We start from the raw sequence: 16248 nt of genomic DNA, 5'->3' as shown, positions 1-16248 counted from the left end.
AAACCACAGGTCTTTTGAATGGATGCAGCTCATTTATGTTTCAATGGTTGGGGTGGCTGATGTGTGGGAGGGAGGAAAATGGAATTATGGGATTTGTAGGCAAAAGAAGAAAACTCAAACAGGAAATACCAGTTCACAAAAAGTTAGCCACAGTGTTATGGTAATCTCACAACATAGCCATTTAGCCCCAAGACAAGAGCAGATCCTTCCTAAGCATGTATATCACTGTCTGCCAGGTACGTACTAAAATCACCTTATGGTGGAGAACCCCTTTAACTCTGCATCAGAAAAACAAAGATCCAAAAGTTATCAAAAAATATATTAAAACAATTTAATATATACTGTATTTAAAAAATAAACATAAAACCACACAGAAGTTTTAAACAATTTAGATAAAAGAAATGGTGTTGGCTCGGTGGCCATTTACTAACTTTAGACATAAAAAGGTCTCAAACTAAGCGACTGTTGAGCTGACAGCAATGTCTTCATGAACCACATACAATCTGCAGGCTGGACGACTTTAGCAAAGACTACATGACCGTGATGTGAACTGATGGGACAGTATTTGCTATACTTTACCCACAGTGGCCGTGTGGTTTATAGTCAAATATAACCCCTTCTCCTTTAAATATAGCTTATTCCCACCTGAGCATAGCTATAAAGTTCAAGGTTTAACCCTTGAGAGATCTGTGTCTAAATAATCAAATCTGCTGTAATGTAAACCTTGGAGCCTTTCTGTTACCACTTATTTATCATCTCAACAAGCAATAAATAGGTTAACCATCCTACATTTCCCAGTAGTCTCATTCTGGAGAAGGTCTGGGATGTTTGGCGGCTGGAATGTGGTGGGACGTGCAGGATCCTCATTCCTGGTGTCAGATCAGAGGCAGCAGGGCCAGTGATGAATGCCTCTTCAGAAAGGGTCAGGGTTAGATTATGGGGAGACAGGATAAGTTTGATGACTCCCACTCTCCCGAGGCAGCTTAAGATCCTTCTTCCACACATGGTTGTCAGTGATGCATACTTCTGTCTGTCCATCCACACCTGGACACATATGCAAGCTCTTGCCATTGTCCTCATATCATTGGGTCCCTATATTCTTTTACATGTTGTAAAATGCAGACTTGTAAATCTTGATAACAAATGGAAGATGCAAGAACACGAACCACTAGTCATCGTCCACCCCATGGGCCGTAAAGCAACATAAACAACAAACCAAACAGCTACTGTCTAATGCAAGCACATGCATGCAGAACCTAGAATTTATCAGAATTGTGCTACAACTGGTATAGCTTCCCCACTAAAATCTTTTCAAATAAACTCTTAGCCTTAGATATTATCTTCCTTCAGTACATGTGGATTTCAAGGGCATGTTAAAACCCAAGTGTTCAAAACATATTTTTCCATCAGAGCATCTCAAAGCCCCCATACACATAAGATGTTCGGCCTGTCTAACTTTTTAAGCTTTGGCTACAATTTTGCCAGTAACAAGTGCCATAATTATAATTTTATGGTCTCATTTATAGAAAAAAAGACTCCATGACCATGATGTGAACTGATGGGAGGAACAGTATTTGCTATACTGTACCCACAGTGGACCTGTGGTTTATAGTCAAATATTACCCCTTCCCCTTTAAATATAGTTCATCACATTCCCACCTGAGCACAGCTATGAAGTTTAAAGGAAAACTGTCACATATTTTCTCCCGCACTTTCCACAGGTATTGGTGGATAGTGCGGGAGACGCTGATTAAAACGAGCCCTACCTTGGTCTGATCCGCGCCGCCGTTCACCCACAATTGTAGTTTTAATCTCTGTGTATATCCTGCTGTAACTGGCAAAGGCGGTGCTTCTGCGGGCTAACGGGCACTGACGTCAGCGCCGCTCATGAATATTCATCCCTCCTGTTCTCCCTCTCTTCACCGCTCCTAACCAGAGGGTGGGATGAATATTCATGAGCGGCGCTGACCTCAGTGTCTGTTAGCTCGCAGAAGCCCCGCCTTTGCCAGTTACAGCAGGATATACACAGAGATTAAAACTACAATTGTGGGCGAACGGCGGCGCGGATCAGACCAAGGTAGGGCTCGTTTTAATCAGCGTCTCCCGCACTATCCACCAATACCTGTGGAAAGTGCGGGAGAAAATATGTGACAGTTTTCCTTTAAGGTTTAACCATTGACAGACCTGTGTCTAAAAATCAAATCTGCTGATATGTAAACATTGGTGCCTTTTTATAGTCCCATTCATAGAAAAAAGTGCCACCTTAGAATATAAGTTTAACAATAACTCCTGAAAAATACGAAACAGAAGTGCTATAGAGTTGAAAATCATCACCCTTTCTCTTCCATTGGAGCACAACTCCTGCCAAATCTTTCACAAACAAGGGACTACTTGTCATACCCTATGGGCAATAGATTGCTGGCAGATCCCCTCAACATTTAAAGGGGTACTCCCATGGAAAACTTTTTTTTTTTTTTTAATCAACTGGTGCCCGAAAGTTAAACAGATTTGTAAATCACTTCTATTAAAAAATCTTAATCCTTCCAGTACTTTTTAGGGGCTGTATACTAAAGAGAAATCCAAAAAAGAAATGCATTTCCTCTGATGTCATGTCCACAGTGCTTTCTGCTGACCTCTGCTGTCCATTATAGGAACTGTCCAGAGATTTTTTCTGCTCTGGAGAGTTCCTAAAATGGACAGAGAGGTCAGCAGAGAGCACTGTGGTCATGACATCAGAGAAAATGCATTTCTTTTTTGGATTTCTCTTTAGTATACAGCCCCTAGAAGTGATTTACAAATCTGTTTAACTTTTGGGCACCAGTTGATTTAAAAAAAATAAAATAAAAGTTTTCCACAGGAGTACCCCTTTAAGAGACCTTCTTACAGAAATCCAATATCTAGAGCATTGTTTAAAGCTTTAGAATGACACCTTAGCAGCAATGGTCTACACTGTTGTCTTCTGGCTGGAATACAAAAGATAAACAATCCAATTTGCAAAATACTAAATTTACAGTTCAGTCACCAGTAATGTCAGGCCAAGTCCCAGAAGGTCATCTTCAGTTCTCTGGACGTGTGGGACACTAGGACACAGGCAGAGAAGTTGGCCATTTCACTTTTGGATGCCAACAGCAAGTTATATGCACAAAAACTCCAACCCATCGTCTTTCACGTAATCTGTCACTTTTTGAGAAGTGTTGTAAGGATCAGACTGTTCCAGAAACCAAATAGATTATTTACAGTTACTTGTCTTTCCAACCAATATCTATCAATCAATGTGTCGGTCTTGGCTGGACATTCTTATTTTGGAAATACAGGCAAGGACTCTAGGAAAGGAAGAAGACACAAGCTTTTACTGGACTAATAGTGTTCGCTGGCGACTTGACACTCACAACCCTCTCTATGATTATCTTCAGATACCTGTTGGACAATGGTGGGAATTAACTCAAGACTCTTAACTCAAGACTCTCTTAACATAACTCCCGTAAGACTCACTTATTAACCCCATCGCATCCAGACACTTTTAGCTTAATCCTTTCTCTGCAATCAATCTCTTGCAGAGTAAATCCTTTAGTCCTTTTAAAGATCCCTGAGTTTAAACTCCTTATTCCCAAGAGGCTGTGTTTAGTCACATAAAGCCCCTATTATTGTACAACCTTTGAAATCCATAAAAGGTATACTAATCCATTTAGCACACAATTTTTAAACAAAATCAAATAATTAAAAAATTTCCAGTCAATCGTTTGCATGTGGTACAGAAGAGACTACTTGCCTGTTCTCTGTCCCTTCCCCTCCTATCTCCTTAGCCATACACAATCCTGATGGGCAAACAAAAGGATTGGGCAGAGGACTTTAACATGTCTGGTCTTTTTATTATGAGGGAAGAGAAGCCATCGCCAGAGGAATCCAGTAGCAGCATTCTCCCATCTCTCCCCATAAAGAACACATGCACACTCAGCTAATGGTATAAAGGGATAAGGAGAGATAGCTGGTGGCCAAACCAGTTTCCTTTCTTGGTACTATAGTGTCTGGCAGAGTTAAATGACTCTACTTGGGCTGGAGCTTCTTGGAGCTCACCTGTGTCATCTTAGTGTGGTTCTCAGCTCTGCTATCTATCAGGGAGGTGTATCCCTGATCACCTTCCTATATAAGCTAGGAGCAGTGATCAGTTCATTGCCTGTAAAAGGTTATACCTTAGCTGACACCTCCTGTTTACTGGATACCTGCTTGTTTATTGATCTTTGGCTTTTCCATTGACTCTTCTCTTGCTCTGCGTTCCTGTACTCCGCTATCTCCTGGTACAGACCTTGGCTAGACTGACATTGATTTGACCGTGTGTCTTAGTGTATCTCAGTTTGTGTACCTCCCACTGTTCCCCTTCTGTGTCTTTTGTATTTTATTATATTTTATTATTTTGACAACACTGTCCCAGCACTTAGCAGGGAGGGTTTGTCATTGTGGTTGTCGATCCTTCCCTTAGGGTGGATAGGCAATAGGTAGGGACAGCGGCTGTGGGCGAGTTAGGGCTTTACTGTTCCCTGTCCATATGTGACAGGTATCACATTAACTACATTTGCCTACCTCACCTGTTCCCAATACTGGTCTAAGTTACCAACAAGCTTTGGCAAAACTATTTTGCAACCATGTCCTGGCACCAGCAGAGTGACCCAAAGACCCAAACCAAAGAAAGCACAAATCTATTAGTGAAAATGGCAACCCACTGCGCTTTTTCACAAAATGACTGTTATATATGCACCTGATCTGCTTTCTGGCTCAGTTTCTTCCTTGGGCTTGCCACAGCATGGTTTGTTGCCAGGACAACACCACTGAGTGATGGGGCCGAACCGGCTAATCAGGAAATGTGAACACTGAGTCAGCTAGCTTAGGACCCATCACTCACACATCACAGAGGCGGGATATTTAAACCTGCTTTGTCTGAACACCTGCACCCATGATCAAAGTTTATTCCTGTCCCTCGTGTTCCTGTACCATGAGCATAGATATTGTTCTGTCTGTAATATACCACTGTCTGGGTTTGACCCACTACCTGTTTCATGACGCTGTCTTTACCTTCTGGCTTTGTACCACGCTACTATCTAGATTTGACACAAGGGCAAAGAGTTATCATGCAACCATCAATTGTTACAATTTTTTGCTTTTGTTCAGTAGCCAGTAAAAAAAAGCTTCTATAGAAGACAACACCAAATGATAATGCAAAAGGGCCAATTATGAATAAATGTATTTTATGTCTAGCCTTCTGAGGTGTATTAGGGCTTTTTATGTATGTTCAGGATATTCCTAAAAGCTAGCTGATCTACATGCTTATTGGGTTCTATGAGTGCGATGGGGGTCATGGAGAGGTCTCTGTACATTGTGGATATTACCTATTTGGGGACACAGCATCTGCAACAATCTCATGTACGAGGCTGAAGAGCCATGTGCAGCCGACAAAATATTATTAAATCACACATACATCTCCAAGAATAATCATCTTAGCAAATGTCATGCCGGGACTCACCAGGTGGGGAGGAGGAGAGGGTCTGTGCACAGCCACATTCAAGACAACAGGAGGCATAGAAACACCTTTTTGCTAAAAAGCTACAACTAACATTATATATATTTATCCATCTATCTAATTTACTATCAAATACATATTTACCATTAACACAATAGTAACAATAAGTGCTATGTAGCTTCATAAATAACAGGTTTCTGACAACCCAATATGTATGGGGCCTCCTTACTGACCATGAAATGTTAGATGACATAAGGACCAGACAGGTTTCTGTGACAGTCATGGGTGATCAACACCTACCTTATGTGTTTGGCCACCTTCTTTAAAGGGGTACTCCAGCCATAAGACATCTTATCCCCTATCCAAAGGATAGAGTATTAGATGCCTGGTCGCTGGGGTCCCACCACTGGGGACCCACGCAATCACCCCACTATCATCAGCCTCCAGAGCGAACATCGCTCCAGGTCTGATGAATCACGATCACGGGGCCGGAGTATTGTGATGTCATGAGGGGGCGGAGCGTGACATCACACAGGGGCAGAGCCTCTGACATCACGATACTCTGGCCCCCTGATCGTGATTCATCAGAACCGGAGCGAAGTTTGCTCCGGAGGCTGATGAAAGATTGCGGGGTCCCCAGTGGCGGGACCACCTTATTCAGGCATCGTATCCCCTATCCTTTGAATAGGAGATCAGATGTCTTAGGGCTGGAGTATCCCTTTAACTATTCTCAATACAGTTTATAAAACCATTGGCCAGGAAGTTAAATGTGAGTCAGTGTAAAGTGATTATATTTCCATTGATTGTAATAGATTCCTTGTCAAAAGACGGAGCCACAGTATAATACATTGGATGAATATGGCTACAGGGGAAGGGGGCTGGGAGATCACTGTATGTCGCTTATGCATGAAATAGTATACACAGGAAGAATTTATTTATTCATCTCTATTGCCATGTATATAAAAAATTCAAGCGTTACAGCTTTTAGAAGTAAAACAGGAAAAAACAAAAATGCCAAAAAATTCAGTCATTAAAGGAGTACTCTGGTGGAAAAAAAACATTTTTCAATAGAACTGGTGCCAGAAAGTTAAACAGATTTTTAAATTACTTCTATTAAACAATATTAATCATTCCAGTACCTATCAGCTGCTGTAAACTACAGAGTAAGTTGAGTTGTTCTTTTCTGTCTTACCACAGTGCTCTCTGCTGACACCTCTGTCCATGTCAGGAACTGTTTGCTATAGGGATTTGCTCCTACTCTGGACTGTAATGCCTCAATGGATGTGGACCTACTGTGTAACCTTACCAGTTTGACCATGACCATTAGAACGGAGTCTAAGTTTCCTCTAGGTTTTAACGCTTTATCCTGTTCTAGGGTGCAGAAGCTGAACTTCTGCTGCTAGACATAATAGCTGGCCAAGCAGACCAGGATGCCCCAGTGCCAGATGTTGAGGGCACAGGCAGAAGTGTAGCTGGTGCAAAAGGTCTGCAGCTTGGTGACTTTGTAGCTGAAGACAGAGTGGGTTAAACTGTCAGTAGTAGAAAGCAGCTTTAGTAGATGTACTGACTAGCAGCAGCAGATTTAACCCAGCGATGGTTAAGCAGCCACAAGGTGTAGATGTAGCAGAACATCAGGATTAGCTGATGAAATATAGGCACAGGTTCAGTGTTGACAGTCCGGGTCATGCACAGGAGGGTCAGTGAGGTACACAATGGTCAGGTAGAGGCATCATTAGTAAACAGGCATAGGTCACAAACAGGATAGCAGATCATGAACAACACACATTTCCTATGGCAGAACCACAATATTACTCAGGCACAGGTGACAAGGCAGAGCAGCCTTAACGACAATGGACGTAAATGTACGTCATGGTGATGTGGTACTTAGCGCACCATGACGTACATTTACGTGTCATCATCCCCCTGTCATCATGCTCTCGCTATCAGCAGCCGGGGACCCGCCAGTAATGGCGGACATTAACCCCTCAGATGACGTGATCAATACAGCACGGCATCTGCAGCAGTGCGGTACTTTGAATGGATGATCGGATCGCCCCCAGCAGGCGCTGCCGCGTGGATCCGATCATCCAGCATGGCGGCCGGAGGTCCCCTCACCTGGCTCCGGCCGTCTCCCGGCGTCTTCTGCTCTGGTCTGAGATTGAGCAGACCAGAGCAGAAGATCACTGATAATACTGAGCAGTGCTGTGTCCTATACATAGCACTCAACAGTATTAGCAATCAAATGATTGCTATGAATAGTCCCCTATGGGGACATAAAAAGTGCAAAAAAAATTGCTAAAAAATTTAAAATAAAAAAGTAAAAAAAATGTGAAAAATCCCCTCCCCCAATAAAAAAGTAAAACATCAGTTTTTCCCATTTTACCCCCAAAAAAGTGTTAAAAAAAAAATCAATACACATATTTGGTATCACCGCGTGCGTAAAAGTCTGAACTATTAAAATATATTGTTCACTATCCCATACAGTGAATGGGGTAAACGTAAATTTTTTTTTAAAAAAGTCCAAAATTGTTGCTTTTTTGGGCACATTTTATTCAAAATTTTTTTATAAAAAATGTATAAAAAGTAGAACCTAAGAAAAAGTGGTATTGGTAAAAATTACAGATCATGGTGCAAAAAATGAGCCCTCATATCGCCCCATATACGGAAAAATGAGAAAGTTATAGGTGGTCAAAATAGGGCAATTTCAAACATACTAATTTTGTTAAAATGGTTTGAGATTTTTTTTAAGCGGTACAATTATAGAAAAGCATATAACATGGTTATCATTTTAATCATATTGACCCACAGAATAAAGAAAACATGTCATTTTTACCGGAAAGTGTACAGTGTGAAAACAAAACCTTCCAAAATTTACTAAATTGTGGTTTTCTTTTCAATTTTCCCACATAAATAATATTTGTTTGCTTGCGCCGTACATTTTATGGTAAAATAAGTGATGTCATTACAAAGTACAATTGGTGACACAAAAAACAAGCCCTCATATGGGTCTGTGGATGGAAATATAAGAGTTATGATTTTTAGAAGGCTAGGAGAAAAAAACAAAAATGGAAAAATAAAATTGGTCTGGTCCTTAAATGGGCACTGTCACCAACTTTATTTTTTGATATGTTGTAGTACTTATGTACTACAACATATCTCTAATATACTTTTATTATTTTTTTTTTCATTAAAAAGGTTTAATTTACATTTAAAAAACGGCTACTGAAAATGACTGATTTTGGAGGGGCAATCAGTCCTTTTTCAGTTAGGCTGCACTCGCTCCCTGCCTGTCAATCAGACAGGCGGGAGCGAGCGCATTGGCTCCCCGGCCACTGGCTGGGAGGCCACTCCTCCCGCACATCGCCGCCGCCGCCTCGTTGCCGCCGCTGTCCCTGCACGCCCGCTGCCGGACTCTGCAGTAACTGCAAGTGTAATGAGGGAACGGGGTATGCGTGGCGAGGAGGGGGGGGGCGAGGGAACGGGCTAGTGCCGTAGCGGGGGGAACGGGCTAGCAAAAAATATATATAAATAGGATGGTGGGAGCTACCCTTTAAGGCCAAAATGGTCCTGGTCCTTAAGGGGTTAAATAGGTTATGCCAGACAGGGATATGTGGGTGCGATCAATGGCTAACCAACATGTCAAAAGTTGTTTTCAATGACCGTAACACTTTAAATTTATGTCTATTTGGAGCTTTGTATAAAAAAAAGAAGATCTTTATACAGATATATTAGAGTTTATTAATTTTGGACCCAAAAACAACATGATGTCATGTGGACATTCACTTTAATGTATCCTGCATTCCCATTCATGCACATTGCTCCAATACTATGTATTATGTATATTCTTATTCTTTAATCAAAGCTTGACAGACATGTTAGTGGTATAAGACAGAGACATAGGCCCAGATTTATCAAACTGTGTGAGAGAAAAAATTGAGTGATTTTACCACAGCGACCAATCACAGCTCAGCTTTCACTTTACCACAGCTCGTTAGCTGAGCTGTGATTGGTCGCTGTGGAAAAATCACTACATTTTTTCTCTCGCACAGTTTGATAAATCTGGGCCATAATGTATTTTCCTTCCACATAGTGAGCTGTCTAGGTAATAAAATTGGAGCCAACATGAGTGACACAGAAACATAGGACCCCGGATTTTGAAGAACCTGTTGACAGCTCTGTTTGATAGCAGGCCCGATAGACCGTTCTGGGTCAAGTGAGGGGCGGTGTGAAGAAATACAGCAAACTATTCCTCCCCTGGAAATCACAGCTAGATTATCTACAATACCTTGTACACAATGCTGTTTTACAGAAAATCCCAAAAACACGTGTTGGCCCCCCCAAAGGGAGTCCCGGCCTACATGTTATACTCCCTGCAGAAAATCTGTGCAGCTACCCAGTGAGTTCCCTGGAATTCGTCATATCCTTGTTTGTTTCTTTTGAATATTTTCTTTCTCTGAAACCATGGAAATCATTAATAGTTCATCTATCAGGATCATCGATGGAATAATCGAGAACCTCAAACTAAGCAAAAACAATAAAAGTATTACCCGGTGACTGGTTCAGGGAGCTTACTGTGATACATGGAACAGCAAAGAATTTAGTAGGCAGCAAATTGGTAGGCAGTGCCCATGAAAGGTTTGAGTATTGCCTTATTTTCAACATCACACAAAGAGGCCGCCCCATTAGAACTACCTATGTCCTTCCCTACCCAGGATCCCTTCTAGTAACCAGACTTGACAGCTCAAATATGTCCATGTATTTCAATGAGGTCATAGAATAGTACCAATTTCTTCCACAGTGGCCAGACGGGACAACCACTATTGGTACTCTAGATGGAACAAATAATAGACTAAAGAGGTTAATACTAGTGTCTGCTTTACTTGAATGGACCTAAACTACAATACCACACACAGCCAAAGGACAAGTGGCACCACTTCTGGAATAAAAAATGTATTTTTTATAATCTGAGACAACCTTTTTGTTCTGATCTTTTTAAACCACATAAGAATGGGCCAAAGGGGATAGGAATTTTGGTACTGGAGTTCCCCTTTAAGTAGCAGATTTTGATGCAAACATTTCTACCAATGCCTCGTTTTATGTAAGAAGAGAAAATAGAATAGAAAACATAAATCCATGTGCTTGCCGCAAAGTTTCAGTTGCAGAAAATTATGTAACAAAATTAGCTGTACAGTGTTCCCTCAACATACGATGGTAATCCGTTCCAAATGGACCATCGTTTGTTGAAACCATCGTATGTTGAGGGATCCGTGCAATGTAAAGTATAGGACAGTGGTCTACAACCTGCGGACCTCCAGATGTTGCAAAACTACAACACCCAGCATGCCCGGACAGCCGTTGGCTGTCCGGGCATGCTGGGTGTTGTAGTTTTGCAACATCTGGAGGTCCGCAGGTTGAAGACCACTGTTAGAGGAAGTTGTACTCACCTGTCCCCGCCGCTCCGGACCGTCACTGCTCGTCACTGCTGCCCTGGATGTAGCCGCCCAACGCTGTCGCTGCGTCCCCGAGGTGTCCCCAATGCTCCAGCAAGACCTCTGCTTCCCCGGCATCCGCGCGCTCCGTCGCCGCCATCACGTTGTTACGCACGCCGCTCCTATTGGATGACGGGACGGCGTGCGCAGAGACGTGATGACGTCGAAGGAGAGCGACGACGATGCAGGGATCCCGAAGAGGACGCTCCGGAGCCCAGAGGACAGGTAAGTGATCGTCAGCGGACCACATGGGGCACCGTAAACGGCTATCCGGTGGTAGCTGAAGCAGTCTGCACTGCCGGATAGCCGTTTATGCGATGGCCCCGACATACAAAAGCATCGTATGTTGATGCTGCCTTCAACATGCGATGGCCTCTGAGAGTGATCGTATGCTGAAATGATCGTATGTTGGAGCCATCGTAGGTCGAGGGTCAATGTATGTGCTATTACCCATAAAGGACTATGAATAATGACATACATATTGAGTACCGTAGCTGGGTGGTCCTTTGATTTCTAGAAATTCTCTTAATTCTAGGAAGCTCTGCGTATCGATTTTTCAAGAACTGCGCTAATCTAAGTTTAATGGTCCTTTTTATATTTCAGTTCTTTGGAATTCATCAAACCGGCGCTCAAAGTAACCTGTTTATGTGCAGTAGTTCTCTACGATCCTTACAACTTCTAAGACAGTCGAAATGAGCTGATGAAGAAGAGGTTAAAGAGGAATTATTCCGGATTCTATTAAGGTGGTATTGAGAGCCTGGCGAATAAACGGCCATTGTGTGTATGTGCTTTTTTCTTTAACAGGATTGGATTAACTGGGAAAAACCACATCTGCTTCAGTACATTAACTGTATTATATGTAATGTGCAAGGAGACAGATAAGGGCGAATTGGGAAGTTAATTCAATACAGACTGTGCTGCGAGCCGCACTGTACCTCAGGACAGGTTGTACTGTAATTTGCAGAGGGAACTGGTCCTACATAGTATATCCAGAGCAATGCAATACCTCGAGGAATGCTAAAATATAGAGAATGGATTAGTGCATCATATACAGTAATACTATTGAAGAAAGTATTTTTGGGTGAACAGCCCTTTCCAGACCTTAGTGATGGTGACTGTGGTGCATGCCTCCTAGTGGGCTAAGTCCGAATAACCTACAAACAATAATCCAAACGTGTAGATAGACGTAGAAAACAAAATCCTGTGCACTCCTGCAAACCTCTGTGTAGCAGTATCCTGGCTCTGGGCTCTGATGATGATCACATCTATCACTTCCTCCCAGTGCTCAGCGACGCTTCACGGCCTCACTGGAGGGACTAGGAGTCGGAGAGAGAAAAGAGTCACAGACACAGCCCACTAGGCTCTTTGCCCAAGTGTATGATGAAATGGGGGGTGATAAAATGGCACAGGGGGTGATTTAATGGCACAGGGGGGTAATTCAATGGCACAGGAAGGTGATGAAATGGCACAAGGGGGTGATGAAATGGCACAAGGGGTAGTGCTGGGCGGTATACCGGTTCATACCAAATACAGAATTTTTTTCCTGCACGATATCTTTCCTATACCGCAATACCTGTTGCCCCCCCCACTCGAATTAATGCATTATCAGCCGCAGCCCGCTGTCCCCACATACGGGTAACTAATCATATGTGACCCCCCCGGTTTATCAGCCCAGCGAGCACTGCTTCTCTCCTGCCCAAATAATTATCAGTCGCTGCGCTGTACTGTACTATCCTGTGCCCGGGCTTCAGAAATAAACAAAATAAACTTTAACTCACCTTCCTACGGTCCATCCGCTGCTCTTGCTGCTTCCTGGGGATGGGAACGTCACAGAGCCGTCAGCATATCACCAGCCGCAGCGATGTCCCGCCTCGGCTGGCATAGGCTGAGCGCACTGTCATGTAACGAGATACCGTTAAATACATTTTGGTCATACCGCCCAGCTCTACAAGGGGGTGATAAAATGGCACAAAGGGGTGATGAATTGGCACAAGGGGATGAAGAAATGGCACAAGGGGGTTATAAATTTGCACAAGGGGGTGATGAAATGGCACAAGGGGAGTGATAAAATGGCACAGGGGGGTGATGAAATGGCACAGGGGGGTGATGAAATGGCACAAGGGGGTGATGAAATGGCACAAGGGGGTGATGAAATGGCACAAAGGGGATGGAGAAATGGCACAGGGAGGGAGGGGGGCTTTCTCTTAAAGCTGCAACTTTTTATGGGTATTGGGAGAGACTGGCACAAGTTGTTGGAGTGGGAGAAATTCTGCCGAATCTGATTAAGAAAACAGTCCTGTACAGCACCCTACCACACTGATCAAATTAAGTGATTTATACTAGCAATCCAATGTTTCACTTGAAAAGTACCTGTCATTATGCAAAACTTTTGACATGTCCTAGCAACATGCCAAAAGCTTGGATCGGCTGGGGTCTGAGATTTCTCTCCTGGCTTTGTGTCATGTGATCTAGACAAACTCATACATTCCTTAACTTTTTCATATCTTGTATTGTACTCCAGAGCTATATTCATGATTCTGCTAGTTGTTGTTGAAAACAAACAATAAGCTTGTCAGACACAACTCTAACATCACATCTCTCTAAGCTCTTACTTACATGGCAACATTTTTTTACTATATAAAATTAATATACAGTGTCTAATGTAAAGACAACACTTTCCAGAGCTGAACCAGACACTGAACCGACAAGGAATGTTGGGAGATTTAAAGAGTACCTGTCATGTTAAATTTTATAATCCTCCCAGTTCACTGCTCCCATTAGAGATGAGCGAATCAAAGCTGACGAACCCAAATTCGTTACGAATTTCTATTGCGCGACTCGCTTAATTAAACTCCATTTACTGTGGTCCAGGCTCCAGGGCATCTAAAATGGCAGATCCACATGTCAGTACATGGGGCAAGGAATGCTGGGAAGGCGGGAAGGGAAGTAGGCGAGATGACCCTGAATCACATGCAGGATACAGCCTATCAGCAGCCAGTCACCCCTGTGATATCACAGCCCTAAATATTCAGCAGCCATTTTGCGGCTCGTCACTTCATTCATTACACTGGATAGAGATAGGACGGACATCGATGTGTGTGTGTGTTACACAAAAGCTCATTCAAGCAGTGTTTCACATGCTAATCACATCAGCGTTCTGGTGGACAGAGATAAGTGTTTTTTTCCACTGAAAATGATTTTTCCTGCAGCCATTAAGCTCCCAGTCACTTACTTCAGCATTGTATTACAAAGAGGGGCAGGTAGCTGCGTGTTGCCGCATACATTTCAACAAGCTGCCTCAACTTCATAAACCTTAGCAGAGGAGGCAGGAATAATTTTTCAGCACAATTCTGTGTCTTTGTTCCACAACAAATCATCTGCTGGTTATACTAGTCTGCAGACGGCATAATACCCAGCAGTCCATTCCTAATAGTCCTGCAGCACTGTTGTGTACTGCTGGTGTTGTGCAAAAATACATTTTTTTATTTTATTTACTGTACCGCATTTTTCTGCCCTCATAAGTGCATACCAAATACGTACATCTAAGTAGTGTAATATTTTGTACCTGTTAATCTGTCAAGGGCATACATGCTGTGAAAGGATAGCAAAAAGTAATCACCGGCTGGTGTTTTACTCCAATACGTTTTTTAAGGGTATTGTAGTGCATTTTTCTGCTCTCATTGTTCCACAACAAATGGTCTGCTGGTTATACTAGTCTGTAGACGGTATAATACATACCCAGCAGTCCATTCCTAATAGTCTGTGAGAGAGTGCGATTTGGGGTTTATTACACTGCGACTGTGTGCTGCAGCACTGTTGTGTACTGCTGGTGTTATACAAAAATATGTATATATAATTTATTTTCCCCTTGGTTGGAGAACACCAAACCCCCCAAACTTTTTCAAAGGGCATGTTTTTTTAAACTAACTATTTCACTTTTTAATTGCTGCTCAACAGATGATAAGGGTGCTGAAATTTTTCACTTTAAGGGGTTCTCCGGTGCTTAAACATCTTATCCCCTATCCAAATGATAGGGGATAAGATGCCTGATCGCGGGAGTCCCGCCGCTGGGGACCCCCGGGATCATGCACGCGGCACCCTGTTTGTAATCAGTCCCCGGAGCGTGTTCGCTCCGGGACTGATTACCGGCGACTACAGGGTGGGCGGCGTGTGACGCCATGCTCCGCCCCTCAATGCAAGCCTACAGGAGGGTGTGTGATAGATATCAGGCCCCCTCCCGTAGGGTTGCATTGCGGGGCGGAGCGTGACGTCACACGCCGCCCGCCCTGTAGTCGCCCGTAATCAGACCCGGAGTGAACACGCTCCGGGGACTGATTACAAACCGGGTGCCGCGTGCATGATCCCGGGGGTCCCCAGCAGCGGGACTCCCGCGATCAGGCATCTTATCCCCTATCCTTTGGATAGGGGATAAGATGTTTAAGCACCGGAGAACCCCTGTAAGAGCTGAAAAGTGTCAATTCAGTTTTCTAATACAAGACAGCAAACAATTATTTAAATCCCAAAATCTTTCAAATATTAATAACAATGAAAAAACAACACAATCATATATTGTGACTCCTAACAAATAAATATATAAAATAGTTATAGACACTTTAAGCAAGTGCCCTGAGGAAAACTCTTGTCTAAAAAATATATAAAAAGACGTAGTGGACACAGGTAAAAATTAGCATTTTTAAGCATACTGTAGCACATTGTTCTTCCCTCATAAGTGCATACCACATACCTACAACTAAGTAGTGTACTATTTTGTACTTGTTAATCTGTAAAGGGTCTATATATTGTGAAAGGACAGCAAATATGACACACCTGCTGCTATTCTAGACAAATGCTGTTTTAAGTGTAGTGAAGTGTATTGTACTCCCCTCATATACGCAATAAGTATGTCAGGCAGAGTAGTGCCAGGGCGTGCACAGTGGAGTGGCAGAGGCCTAAATTCATCAGGCGCAGGCAGAGGTCGCAGCAGAGTAGGGGCATGTGGCAGCCGTAGTCGCAGCAAGAGGTCTGAGCTCCCGGTGTCAGCTAGCAGTCGTGTCTCGACCAGCAACCGAGCAGCCGTGATTGGTCGGTTCACTCGGTCATCCACTTCATCTCAAGTGACATCCAACACCCCCATTCAACAGTCGGTGGGTTCCTCAGACTCAACCCTCAGTTGGCATGGCCCTCATGCTGCTGCTGCCAACTCAAGGCACTCTCATTGTGCTGCCATGTGACATGTGACTCCTTGCT

Source organism: Hyla sarda, chromosome 9 (assembly GCF_029499605.1).
Source record: "Hyla sarda isolate aHylSar1 chromosome 9, aHylSar1.hap1, whole genome shotgun sequence".
NCBI classification, from domain to species: Eukaryota; Metazoa; Chordata; class Amphibia; order Anura; family Hylidae; genus Hyla; species Hyla sarda.
The sequence above is the reverse complement of the archived record's forward strand: the minus strand, read 5'-3'. Positions refer to the sequence as shown.